The following is a 15,667-nucleotide window of genomic DNA, read 5'->3' on the forward strand; positions in this document are numbered from 1 at the left end:
TAACACATTATGTAGATCAAGTATTTGAAAATATTAATGAAAACTTACCGGTCAGCAAATTAGCGCACATTAAAAACAATTTACAAATCTTGCAAAATACGCTCATTAATAATAACGAAGACATTGATATACATAACATAAACAACATAACAGCTGATAATAAAGAATTGGAGTTTGACATTAACACAGAACTGGAAATAAATCAACAAATAAAACTAAAAAAACTACTAATAAGATTTTCGGATTGTTTCGCGAAACATGATATGGACTTGGGCGCTATTGATATAAGAGATATACCCATACCCACCTTAACTGAAGACCCAGTAAATTTACCACCCTATAGATTGGCATTATATGAACAAAACGAGTTACAAAGACAAGTCAATGAACTTTTAAAAGCAGGTTTAATTGTACCATCAAATTCATCATATGCTAGTCCAGCATTTTTAGTTAATAAGGCTGATAAGACAAAAAGATTAGTAATTGACTATAGAAAAATAAACAAACAAGTACCACATCAGAATTTTCCAATCACGAATATACAAACAATATTTGATTGTTTAGAAGGATCAAAGTATTTTAACATAATGGATATGCAACAAGGCTTTTTGAATATTTTACTTGGCAAAACAGACCGATATAAATTAGCGTTTATTACCCCGTTCGGGTTGTATGAATGGACTAGGTTTAAATTTGGATATAAAAACTCCCCAAGACAGTTTTCTAAGGCAGTAGCCACTGCTCTTTCTGAACTACTTTATTAAGGCACCATTAATTATGTTGACGATATCGTAAATTATGCAAAAACATTTGAAGAACTACTTATTATCTTAGAAAAATTATTAGAGCGAATTAGAAAAACGGGGTTTAAATTGAAAGCAAAAAAATGTAAATTTGGATATTTTGAATTGAAAATACTAAGGCAAATCGTTAATCAATATGGAGTTAAGCCAAATGAGGAAGGATTAGCAGCAATAAAAAATTTCCCTACGCCAGAAAATATAAAACAAACTAGAAGTTTTTTAGGATTATGTTTTTTTTTTAAAAAGTTCATACCACGATATGCTGAAATAGTAGCTCCTATAACAGATTTAACTAGAGGCCACTTCGAATCGAAAAAATCTCCGGTAAAATGGCTGAATAAACACACAGAAACATTTAAAATACTTAAAGAAAAATTAATAAACCCACCGTTGTTAAAACATTTCAACCCAAGCATACCAATTGTCATATGAACAGATGCAAGTAAAATAGGAATCGCAAGTGTTTTATTACAAAAGGACGAAATAGATGAATTATTACATCCCGTATCATATTATATTTCTCGACGTGTCACTGCCAATGAGGAAAAGTATAGTGCAATTGAACTAGAACTGTTAGCAATAGTGTATGCGCTTGAAACTTTTAGACCATATGTGTACGGTACACACATAGAAATATGGACAGACCACGCACCATTAAAATATTTAGACAATCTTAAATCACTATTAACCAGAATCCAGAGATTAAAAAGTAAAATTATAGACTACGACATAACAATTAAATATAGAAAAGGACGCTTAAATCAAGTATGCGATGCTATGTCCCGGAATCCAGTATTTGAGCCACCTACTATAGAACATGAAATACAAAAAGATAACGAACTAACAATTTGCACCGTAAAAACGATTAATATACAACTAGAGCAAGCACGTGACGATACATACGCTAAAATTATTGAAGCAATACAAAACCCAGAACTTTCTAACCATATATGGATAAGAAAATCGAAAAATTATTTTTTAAATGAAAATCAAATACTAATGTATAAACATTTATCTAAAGGGCAAACCATAAATTTAATCGCATTACCAAACAACCGTATAAACGAAATCTTAAACGATTTCCATGATCACCCAATTTCAGGACACTTGGGCATAGACAAAACATATAATAAAATTATTCAACGATATTTTTGGCCTACTATATATAAAGATATACGAAAATATGTAACATCATGCTTGAGTTGTCAAAAAAGAAAATCAGATAAAAAAGCGACGTATGGTCAAATGCTAACGTCACCAAAAATTATAGGTATGCCGTTTCAGCGATTTACAATAGGCTATATTGGCCCGATAAATCCACCAAGTAATGGGAATTCATATATTTTGGTAGGAACTTGCGCAACTACTAAATACGCTATAGCAAAATCATACAAAAACGCTGATGCAAAATCAACAGTTGCATATTTAATAGACATAATTTTACAATTTGGGGCAATAGGTGAAATACATTCTGACCGAGGCTTACATTTTGCAAATAAATTGGTGAAAGACTTGCTAAAAGCCCTAAACATAAATAACACAAATTCAATTGCATACCGTCCCCAAAGCCAAGGCCAGACAGAAAAATTTAACGGGACTTTGATAGATATGATAAGCCACTTTGTACAAGAATACCCAAAAAAATGGAATCTATATTTAAAATATGTGTTATTCGCGTATAACACATCAATTAACGATACAACTAAAAACACACCGTTTTACCTACTGCACGGATATAATCCAAAATCCATATTTGACCACAACTTTATAAGTACAGAAACATCGCCCGAAATTTTACTAGAATTAAAAAAATTAAAAAATATTCGAGACGAACTCCCAAAATTATTAGCGGATAGGTATTTAAAAAATACAAAACATTATGACTCAAATAAGGTACAAGTAAAATTTGATATAGATGAAAAAGTACTAATTAAAGACGAAAATAGAAAATCAAAATTTGCTTACAGGTTTATTGGCCCGTTTAAAATAGTAAAACACATATCAGACGTAACTTACGTAGTAGAAATAATAAAGAACGGACAATTAGTAAATGAATATAAACACGTAAGTCAGTTAAAAAAATTTAAAAAACGTTAAAAACTATGTTGCAATAAAACATATAGTAGGTATAAGATGTATATAATAGATATAATGTATAAAAAATACGGGAATAAATAATATTATCAAAAAGTTTGCCTAATGAAAATATATAAAATGTTTTTACAAGGCATCAAATTTTTTTTTATTGTATATACAGCAGTAACACAACGAAATACTTATTCTCTCAAAAAAAAGAACAGTAAAATTAATAAATGAAAACACAAGCAAATATTGAAATACAGCGTTGTGAAATAGACTACGAAATGCTAATAAACTAGGTCAATGTGTAAATCAAAAATCAGCAAAAAAATTAACCTAACCTATTAAGAGGCCGTCACACTAAAAGTGAAACGCATACAACGTCCGAGAGAACGCGCTGTTAGGTGTTTTCGTGATCCGCAAGCACGCGACGTTTTAAACACCACGCCACTACTGGTAGTCGGCGGCCAGCCGAGGATTATGCCTATTCGGGAGCGGTGTTTATTATTATTTGAACCTTCGTCTAAGACGGATCGCGCGTAAATATACACGTAAATGGGTAAATGCAGCTGTAATATTTTTAATACCCGCGGGTACCGATGTGATTTGTATTTATAATACATTATTAGATATTTACTTCATGAAATATTTATAATAAAGTAAATAATAACTAATTTATAGCAATAACCTAAATTAATATTACCTAAATATCTAAATATTAGTTTTGTAATATTTAAATGTATTGCGTATATTTTACATTATACATTATTCGTGAACATGCTACAACTTACAAATTTTTTTGGTAATTCAAAGAAAAATAGAATATTGAGCATAATAACCTGTACCTACTTAAACACACTTAAAAATACATAATTTAATCATTTTATAATCTAATATTTAATTACCATACAAAATAGTAAAAAACAAATATTTCTTTAACCTTTTTTCAAATGTATTATATTTATAACATATAACATAAAGGTAATAATTGCATTTTTCATGTACATTTAATATGAAATTAAAATTTTTTATCATTAAATAATTAAATAAAATATACAAATTTAAAACAATACTTTTAATACTAAATAAATAATAAATTAAATTAAATACATTATTTCTGTATGGCTTTAAAGTGTTTAAACAGAATCTTGACTCAAGCTCGGGTACACTTTTTTGCTATTTTTAATTGAATAGCGAACATGTTTTGTGTCTAGCGAGTCTTGATCAAAATTTTGATTTTTTTTGTGTGTCTTTAACATTAAATAATGGGTAATACTAGAAAAAATTCCTGCCAACAGTTTTGCACTCCACCCAAAGGTTTTGTATAAAATAGTAATATTAATCCCCGTATCCACTAGTGTTAATATTAATTTTACAATAAAAAATATCCCCATCAGTCCCGAAACAAAAGTACCAATAGTTGTAAACCATCCCCAAAGTTGATGTAATTTATTTTCGACCATGTTGCTTATTGTCTGTTCGTCAATAAGATATTTATATTGCAGACCTTGGTTAGTCGTATCATATCCCATAGATTGTCTTATTAAATTATTTGTAGCAGCACTCACTTCTTGTGGAAACAATATATGTTGCTGAAAAGCTTTCATTGTGTCTTGTGTGTATATACCAGCATTCATAAGCGATTCTGGACTTTTGTACGACCACGTCTAGGTTGTAGCCGGTTTGAGCTTTTGTGGTTTTTTTATTTCTTGTATATTGGGTACAATACCAAACCAGTCTCCGTCCAAATTGAAGCCAGGTGGAAGTAGTATATTACAATCAATTTGAGTTCCAAATTGTTGCAATATGTGCGTTTTGGGGGCCATGAAAAACGTTTTGTTGTTATATAAAAAACTGGTAGTTCATTAAAACATACATTTTTTCTCGATATTTCAACATTTACCTTTTTACATTTTATTAAATATATTATTTCGCCTGTTTTCACTGCAGTAAAACCTGGTCCTTCGCCCATAAGATACGAAAAGTCGGAAATGCTCGAAGAGGCTAGTGTAAGCTTTTGTTGTAATATTTTTCGTTCGAGATCACACTGTTTTTTAATTATGTCATTATACAATGATGTTATCGTAGATTTAAAGAAGTTTTCAACATAAACAAATTTTGTATTAACGTAGGCTAACAAATCAGTGTTTTGCGGAGAAATTGTTGTTGTCGTAAATCGATTGAAAAATGCGGTATCTACAAGTATGACTAACTGTATGTGTTCAGTTTGAATCACTGGCATCCCGCATGCAAAACTTTTTTAATTTGTTTTAGGGAAAATACTATTTTATCCGTTTCCACAATATAGGTATATATATTATTTGAAAAATCATTAATGGCATTTGAAATTATTAACGATGCAGGACCATCATATAAAACATTGAAATCTTGTACTTCACAAGTGAAATGGTTGTTTGTCCATATAGTCTCTCCTTTAAAAGAATCAAAACCATAATTTTCAGATAATTTCATTTTGGTTCCTGTTGGAAGTATGAGGATATTATCTTTACTATTTGCTATAGCCGTACCTTCTGAAAGCAATATTTTAAATTTAGCTTGTACGACCACATCTTCCCACTCTCCTCTGCTTGATTTAAAAGTTGTGCCTTTACAATTACCATACTTGTCTAATGTTCCGGCAATGATATTTGTTACAAATATCGTTTCGTTTATTTTTAAATCTGTCACTACTCCTCCCGTTTGAAAAGTGAAAGATTGTTTCTGGTGAGTCTCTGAACATCTAGCACTACCTAACTCTATTATGTCGGAAAAATACCCTCCCTCTACAACTTGTGCGTCTTCAAACGCCGAACACCTTGTTATTAAATAATCAACAGTGATCAGGCATGATTTGAAATTAACTGGATATGTTTCAACCCTTTGCAATAGTTGTATTCTTGTTACCCGTTCTGTTTTCGAAGGTATTGGAAGATCACAGTTGTCTACTTCTAGACTGTCAAAGGAAGTTATATTTAGGTTAGGACCTCCGCAATCGTAAGCAATGAATCCAAAAGTGAAATGTATGGTTGTAATAATAACAAATAGAACTTTTTGATATTCATGTTGAGTGTTGACTGGTTGTAATACCTATTATGAAATAAAATATAAATATTATATATAGGTACAATTTAAATTAAACACTTAATTTAAATATTGTGCTTTAAAAAATAAGAGAACGGATTTAAATGCTCTAAAAAACAAAAAAATTTGTATAAAAATACGATTTAACGCACTCATAACAGCAATTAAAACTATTTTTATCATTGAAAAAATTTGTTTTACTGCATAAATTCTTATTCTATTAGGTTTTAATTTGATCTAACCTAACCTTAATCTGATCGGTAAAAAAAATATAGTAAATAATAAATAATAAAAATACAAGTAGGTAGGTACGACGCATATACGATTTTTATGTTTATTCAAAATAATTCATTGTAAAAACTTGAAACTTGTATCAGATGTTTACATTAGTATTTTCATTTGAGAATTAATACCTAAAATTTGAAAATTTAAAATAAGGTTTCTCATAAAATGGGGCATACCCGTTTTTGACCAAAATCAAAAATGTATATAATATATGTAAAAAAATAAAATAATTGCTGCTAAATAATTTTTTATAAGTTGCATAAAATGTTGTAAAATAAATATAGAACATTTTTAATATATAAGAATAGTAAAATATTAACATTATTTTTATGTTAATATGCCACAATATATATATACAATATTATATAAAAAATTTAAAAAATAGTATACAATTTAATTTTAGGGTTTTTAATTTATCTTACAATTGCACCTGGATAGAATTATTATTCGTAAAAATACAATTCTTTACGAAATTATTTACAAAACGATATTAATTATACACACACAATAAAAATTATCACTATTTGTTTCATATAATATTTAAGTTTTAAAGGTTCTGCAACTTAAATTCAAATATCTTGGTACTATTCATTACAAATATTTACAATAATAGTATCTTGTATCTTTTGACAAAATTACATATTATTATTATTTTATTATTTTAAATAATATATACATATTGTGACATATTAATAAAAATAATGTTGATATAGATAGTCTTAAATTTTAAATAATTTTCTATATTTTATTTTACAATATTTTATGCAACTTATACTTTTAATAATTTTGCAAAAGTATTAAAAGTATCTATATAGGTAATTGCCATAATTTTACAAAAATGTTTATTTTGGTCGAAAAGAGAATCATTATTTTTTAAATTTGGTCGAAATTTCGTAATATCATTCCGTTTGTAAGACTCGTCCAAATATAATAATCGAAAGTTAATGGGTACCTAATTATCTCCGTTCAGAATCATTTTTCATCGTATACAAGATTTATCAATGAACTAAAATTTAAAATTAAAAAAGTATATTTTTAAGTAGTTATAAATGGGTACTTACAAATGATGTAGCGTTTGTTCTGAGAGTTGATGATATGTATATGTATATGTATAAATACAAAACTATATATAATTTAAAAGAACACTGACTTTAAAAAAAACTGTATTTAGAAAATAAAAATTTGTCTGGAGTCTCGCAATGATGGTGACTGGAAACACTTACACACTGTAACTGAAACTGATCTCGAGACTGTGACTGAACACTGTATCGCTTTTTTAAATATCTATAATATAGGCTAATTTTTTTCTAATTTTTAGATTAGACTTGTTTAATGTTAATGTATCATGATAATTGAGGTATGATAATGCAATTACAATTAATGTTAATTATAATAAATGGTCGAATTTATGATATTACAAATTAACGATGTCGTATAATCATGTTTTATGATAATTCAGATAATTGTTTGAATGACTGAAATTATAAATTAATTATAATTGTAATAAATAATAACCTTAAATTACACAGATTGAACTTCAACTATTATAGTATTAATAGTATTATACTTATTATATCTGATGATGCATAATGTATATGTTATTAATTAATTAATACCTACGTATAGGCATATAATGTGAATAATTAAGCAATGCATATTTCGTAATAAATAATTTATTAAAATATTTGGATACGGTATATATATTATATGTATAGAAATATGTATACTATAAACATGGGTTCTAATATTAAATCATTTATAATTTAGTTTCAAATTTATTTTAGTTTTGTTTTTTGTTTTTATGTTTTCCAAAATGTGTTCTGGATCTTTTATGTCATCTATTTGTAATCGTTTTCCATACTGAGGATTCACTATTTCTGGTAGTAAACATTCCATGTAAAATCTTAAAAGAAAGTAACAAACTTACTAAGTTGTATAAGAGTAAACTTATCTTTGATATTAAAATTAAAAATTTTTAAAAACTTACAGTTTTAATTTATCAACCATTTTTGTATTCCAAAAGCAAACATCATAATTTATTATTTGTACTTCTGTCCAATTTTTTGAATAAACGAAGAAATAACAAAATCTTCGTTTGGAAATATGCATTTGTCCCTGAACTTGATAATAATCATTATGATCAACTTTTAGCTGCATTTTTCCATTGTCATCGAGTCGACAGAATAATAACTAAAAATGTTTGTTGTAAAATAGAATAAAAACATTTTTACATTTTTACCTACACTAAACTTAATATTTTAACAGTTATAGGTACTGATTAGATCAGTGGTTTTCAAACTTTTATTATACATGCCACCGGTACACCGTAAACTTAAAATAATGTTCACGGCACACTGACCTTTTTTAGATGAACAAAATTGTTTTGAATTAATTATTAATTTATTTTCTTATATCACAATTCAATGCAATCTGTAATTTATGGAATAACCGCGGCACCCAGTTTGAAAACACTGGATTAGATAGTTAGTATATATTATACTCTTACTTTTTTACTGTTTATCGCTTCCGAAAATGTCAACGTATCTCTGACTGCGAACGGGCATTTAATTTCAACTAAAAAATCGTCATTGATAATACCGTCTGTATTCATATACAAAAAAAATTATTATTATTATTATTATTATTTTATTTGAAATTATTATGCATATCATAAGTAACTGTAATACATTTTACCTGGAGTTGTTGCTAGGTAAGGAAATTGTTCATCGATGATAAGCCCACACTGATGGATTTTGCATTTTAAAATATTTTCCAATGCGACGATAGCTTCTGGTTCGGTGGCTTTACCATAATCAGTTGCCTTCGAAAAAAATGTCCTATATAATATATCGTAAACAGAAATTTTACAAGACGTAGTTGGTCGTAGTTTACAAACACGGCCAAAATTTGATGTTGTAAGTCTATTCCTTCGTTCAGCATGCCAAATTTGAGAATTAGCTTGTTCTCTAGTTTTCTTTTCAATATCCAAGCGCCCGTTTCTATATCTAATCGTAGTGAATTGATAAAATCATCTTTTATTTTTTGTAACTCTTCTTTTGAAATATTATCTTCTTCGGGTAATGGTTCGGCTAAACCATAATGTTGATCCGGGCCAACATTACTCTTTTTCTGTATACTTGTAGGAAAAAGACGTTTTTTAGATTGGTTTCTTTTTTTTTTATTGGATGTAAGGAATTTCTTTCCTATTATACCTAGAAGTATATGTATATATAAAAAAAAAAATCAAAAATACTAAAAAAAAAATAATACTTCAAAGTAGGTATACCTGGGCTTATATCATTTTGTATATTTTTATGCATTAAACGAAGAAATTGTCCACTTGAATTATATCCCAGCAAACATAGCTCGTATAATCTACGTATATAATGAGTATATTTTTGGTGAATACATATACGTAGTTAATATTCGTATAATAATGGTATAATATACGTTAAAATTTGATTATTTAACGTTTAAGGTACGTATATGTATACTCGTATATTTTCCGTGATCAATTTACGTTTATTTAACGTTGATCATAGGTTGATTATTGGTCAGTTGAACTTACGTCGACGTCGAAGTTTGGGCTAAGTTATACATTTATTTTGAGTTTAAAGTACGTATACGTATACTCGTATATTTCCGTGATCAATTTACGTTTATTTAACGTTGATCATAGGTTGATTATTGGTCAGTTGAACTTACGTCGAAGTTTGGGCTAAGTTATACATTTATTTTGAGTTTAAAATACGTATACGTATACTCGTATATTTTCCGTGATCAATTTACGTTTATTTAACGTTGATCATAGGTTGATTATTGGTCAGTTGAATTTACGTCGAAGTTTGGGTTAAGTTATACATTTATTTTGAGTTTAAAGTACGTATACGTATACTCGTATATTTTCCGTGATCAATTTACGTTTATTTAACGTTGACCATAGGTTGATTATTGGTCAGTTGAACTTACGTCGAAGTTTGGGCTAAGTTATACATTTATTTTGAGTTTAAAATACGTATACGTATACTCGTATATTTTCCGTGATCAATTTACGTTTATTTAACGTTGATCATAGGTTGATTATTGGTCAGTTGAATTTACGTCGAAGTTTGGGTTAAGTTATACATTTATTTTGAGTTTAAAGTACGTATACGTATACTCGTATATTTTCCGTGATCAATTTACGTTTATTTAACGTTGATCATAGGTTGATTATTGGTCAGTTGAACTTACGTCGATGTACGTATACGTATTACGTACTCATATATTTTCTGTGATAAATTACGTTTACATAACTAGGTATATTTAATAGGTGTGCCATATATATATTAGACTAGTCACTTGTCTAGCTAGGCTCTACAGCATATTAAAATATTAAATTAATAAAAAAATAATAATAATATTAAATTTATTATTATTATCATATTTAAATATGATAGTTGACACAAATTTGCGTTATATAAATTAACGTGTATATATATAAGGATTTTATAGATACCGGGCCGCCGCCGTAAAGCACGCAGATAGGCGATATTAACAATTTATTGATTGTATTGGCGTACATCGTTGAAAAAAATGTGAAACATTAAACATAAAATGTAGGTATTTACTATTTAGATCGGTGTATCGATTTTTGGTTATAAATAGCTTTCTATGGCCGGAAATCGATCGACCAACCATATACCTAATGCAAACCAATATTAAACGAACAACCGACGTTGAATAAACGTAGAAGGTAGTATCACTGTCTAGTATCTTAAACATCTGAAATATTCAATTCATGTAAAACAGAAAACTAAAAATAGATGAGATATGAAAAACAAAGTTATTGATATCAACGTGACGACGCGACGACCGCGATTACGACGCGCCTCGCTTATTGGAAATTGGACATTGGCATTGGTTAGAATTCTACATAGAACTAGTAAAAGAACAAAGAACGATAGGTATAGTTAGTAAAGTTACGTATTGGATCGTGCCTATCGCAGTATCGTGTATGTGTGTAGCGTGTTTACTGTTTACTATTTTATCTGTCGGCTAACGGCTTCTCGGCATGTTATGTAAAGTAAGTTGTTAATTTGTTATAATACCCATCAGTATTGTTTAATTTATAATTTTTGAGCTGTTGCCTGCATGTATATCAAGTATTAACTAACACAGGTAAGTACTTTTTAGATTCAATCAATTCAAAATATTTTACCTTTTAAATACTATACTATTATATGTTGTATAATATTTAATATTATATAATATTATGTTAACTGCAGTTAACTGCAGTTAATTAACTGCATGCATGCATAACTGCAGTTATATGATATTTTAAGTTTTATTTTAAGTTTTAAGTAATGATATTATAATTAAGTAATATTATGTTGTATAAGTAGATACATGCCAATAATCCAAAAATGTTTAATTTTTTGATAGATGTAGATGTAGGAATATGTAGAATATAGCTAGGTAGATGCCAGATGGGCAGATAGTTATAGAATTATAATATAGTGTTTCACTAGCTAGTTAATTATAACAATATATTGAAAATTTATATATTTCCTTTTAAATTCAAATTATTTATATTTCTGTATTCGTCAACCTGTTATATACCTATATCCAAAGCTGGGCATTAACGAGTTAAAAGTTAAAATTAAGTTAAAACGTTAAGTTAATTAACTCGTTACTTTTTTTACAAATTAACTTTTAACTTAATAGTTACTTTTTTTTTTAAATTAACGTGTTAACTTTAAGTTAATTTTATTTGAAAGTATCTAAATTAAGTTAATTTTAGTGCAAAGAATAATGCAAATTATTAATGAGATTTATTTTGGAAAAGTAGGTTTTTTGATAGCTAGTTAATAATTTTATGTATAATTTTAAAAATTTCCCCAATAATTTTCTTGAGCATAGAAAAACTAATATTATGTGTGCATTTTTTCATTTTTGCAAATTAGAAAATTTTAACTTTAAACTAAGTTAAGTTACTTTTTTTTCAAAGTTAACTTTTAACTTAACGAGTTAAAGAAAAAAATATGATTAACTTTTAATTTAACTTAACTTTATTATTTTAAAATAACTTAACTTAACGAATTAAAAAAAATCGTTAACTTGCCCAGCCTTGCCTATATCATCTATATTAATTGTTCGTTTTTTAATACCTCGTATAGGATATTTTAAAATATGGTAGATACTAAAAAGTGAATTACATATGTCACATTATATTGCTGATAACATATTATTATAAATTATTACCTAAGTAGGGTATACCTATAGGTAAAAGTATATTACCTATACACATTGTTTTTTTCATTTATAGAAAATGCCTAAGTATGTATTTAAACCAACTAATAGCTTATCAAATCGGTCCAAGCGTCAAAGAGCTAAATATACTGCATTCAATTCATTATTCAATAATGATATTAATCTGTCTGATTCACCAAAATCACCTCAAGTAGATGCGTTGGTTACAGAGTCAATAAAATGTTTAAACCACAATTCTTATAATATGGCACTATCAATACTTCCAAATTCCAATGCCATTGAAAATATTTCTTATAAACAACCTGAGATTAATGAAATACATGTTGATGTATCTGATCACAATTCTTTTGAATCTAAACTAGCAGCATTAGTAGTTACATCAAGAATTCCTAGGAATTTTGTTACACAGTTATTAAAACTTTTAAAATCAGTTGATAGTTTAGAATCTATAAAATCGTTGCCAACTGATTCTAGGACATTATTATCTACTCCTCGATCAGGAGATATTGATATAAAAACAATTGTTGGTGGGCACTATATTCATTTTGGTATTTCAAATGGATTAAAACACTTATTCAATATAGATCCTTATGTTCATCAACTAATGATTTTTGAATTATGGTTTAATATTGATGGATTACCTATTGATAAAAAAGGAAAATCATTTTGGCCTATTCTATGTGGTATTAGTGTAAACAATTCTATAAAACCTTTTATTATTGGTGCATACTTTGGTGATAAAAAACCTTATGATGTTCATGAATATCTCTCTCCTTTCATCGAAGAACTTAATGATCTTTTAAGTAATGGATTAGAAATGAATGATAATACTCTGATTAGTATTAAAATAAAAGGTATTATTGCTGATGCACCAGCTCGTGCTTTTATTAAACAATGTAAAGGCCACTCAGGATATTTTGGATGCGAGAAATGTGTTGTGGAAGGAGATTACTTACAAGGAAGTGTATCTTTTCCTGATGAAACCGCTGAAGAACGCACTAATGAATCATTTTTAAAGAGATCTAATGAAGAACATCATGTAGGAATATCACCTTTATTACGGATCTCAGGTTTTGGGCTTGTTTCTGATATTCCTCTTGACTATATGCACTTATGTTGTTTGGGTGTTATGAAAAAAATATTGCATTGTATTGTGAGAGGGTCCAAAGTCCCTAATGAATGTGGTCCAATTCGATTGTCAAAAGACCAAATACTTTTAGTGAATAAACGTATGAAAATTATTTCAAAATATTTATGCTCAGACTTTGCTCGCATTCCACGTAATTTGAATGAATATCATACATTTAAAGCTACAGAATTAAGACAAATTATGTTATATACAGGACCATTTTTATTTAAACATATAATAAGTTTGCCAGCTTATAACACTTTTATAATGTTTAATATTGTAATGAAAATTTTAAGTTGTACGAAAACAGTTTATAGTCAAAATGAATATGCACAGTCTTTAGCCAAACATTTTGTAAAAGCATTTGGTCAAGTTTTTGGACGTGGAAATGTATCATATAATGTGCATGCTTTTATTCATTTGCCAAATGATGCTAAAAAATATGGTGTTGTAGATAATTTTTCATCGTTTCCGTATGAAAACTATTTACAACATATAAAAAAAATACTACAGCCGGGTTCTTTTCCTTTGGTTCAACTGTACAACCGTATAATAGAAGAACAAAAATCTAATGATACTATGGTGTCTGAGGTATATTTGCACCCATACTTAGATGGTCATCATTATGAAGGCCCATTGCCTGAAAATATACCAATTGAATCTGTCACCCAATATTCTACATTAATTATGTCAACATATACAATAATAAGAATTCATAAACCAAAACGAAAATCTACTAAAAAAGATGACTGTGCAATTATGTCATCAAACATTGTGTGCATCATTAAAAATATTATTAAACGAAATGGTGAAATATTCTTAGTTTGCTCTAAATTTGAAAATATCCGGCCTATTTACAATTTGCCTTGCTCTTCTACATCAGTTGGTATGTTTGAGTGCAGTAAAATATCATCTAGTATAGAATTATTTCATATTAATAACATCAAATTTAAGGCTTGTTACTTTCCTCTCTGTGATGAAGAACAACTTACAGCACAGACAAATGTTTATGTTTGTGCATTACTTCATCATATACAATAAATTAAGGTGATGATTGGTTTATAGTATATAAATATTTATCATTTTAATTATACTAATAAAATATTGTAATAAAAAAATAGTGTGTTATAACTAATAGCTATATATATATACTATGCATAATATAATAATAATGAAAAAATGAAAAATAAAAATAAATATTTTTCTAGAATGGAGACTACAATGTCATTCGTTGTTGTTGCCTCGGACAACATAAGACAATCAATCGCTATTCCTATAACCTGGCTGATATCAGTAAGCACAAGCATTCCTATTGTTGGTCAAAACTGTGAATGGTATTTGCCATTTAAAAATTTAAATAAAAAAGCAGAAAAATGTAGCAAAGTAGAAAAACAGTGGAAAAAAGATTTTGGACGTGTTTTGGATGTTCAAGGTTAGTTAATAAAATTACTAAAATGATGTAATACACGATATTGATTATTTATAAGTATTACCAACTAAATGCTTTATTATTGTTTTAAATATTTAGATTCATATTTATCAGCTAATTTTATAGCAATGGTTGATAATTTAAATCATAAGCAATTTGTTATAATTGAATTTTTGAATGAGGACTCATGTACGGAAGTAGTTCCAAGTAATTGGATCAGGGTAGATCGTGTATTGCAAAAATTTATTTGTCTTTGGCCTGGAAGTATAAATGCTACCCGATTTACAGCTACTCAAAAACTTCCATCTGATTCATGGGAACAATTTGATTGTATCCCTAGAAAATTTTGTGGTTTGTAATTTCTATTTTCTAAGTATTAAATTCATTTGTAACTATGTATAATTACTGTACCTATAGAATGTAAATTTATATAATTTAAATTCATAATACAATGTATGTATATAACTTTTTTTCATCAGAATCATATGTTGAGTCAAAGAAAAAAATATCTCTTTTTTGTAACACCAGCACAAATGAGATAGAAGATGATGAAAAACCAAGAAAACGTAAAAAAAAACAATTTTTCGATTCTCCATCAAATAACCAGAG

The 15,667-nt window shown here is 27.8% G+C and overlaps 1 pseudogene; it reads right to left on the bottom strand.

Moving 5' to 3' along the window:
- Positions 1–7,936: 7,936 nt before the first annotated feature.
- Positions 7,937–9,593, bottom strand: LOC126555580 (uncharacterized; annotated as a pseudogene).
- Between the last annotated feature and the right edge of the window lie 6,074 nt (positions 9,594–15,667).

The sequence above is a fragment of the Aphis gossypii genome, unplaced genomic scaffold, assembly GCF_020184175.1.
Source record: "Aphis gossypii isolate Hap1 unplaced genomic scaffold, ASM2018417v2 Contig00919, whole genome shotgun sequence".
NCBI classification, from domain to species: Eukaryota; Metazoa; Arthropoda; class Insecta; order Hemiptera; family Aphididae; genus Aphis; species Aphis gossypii.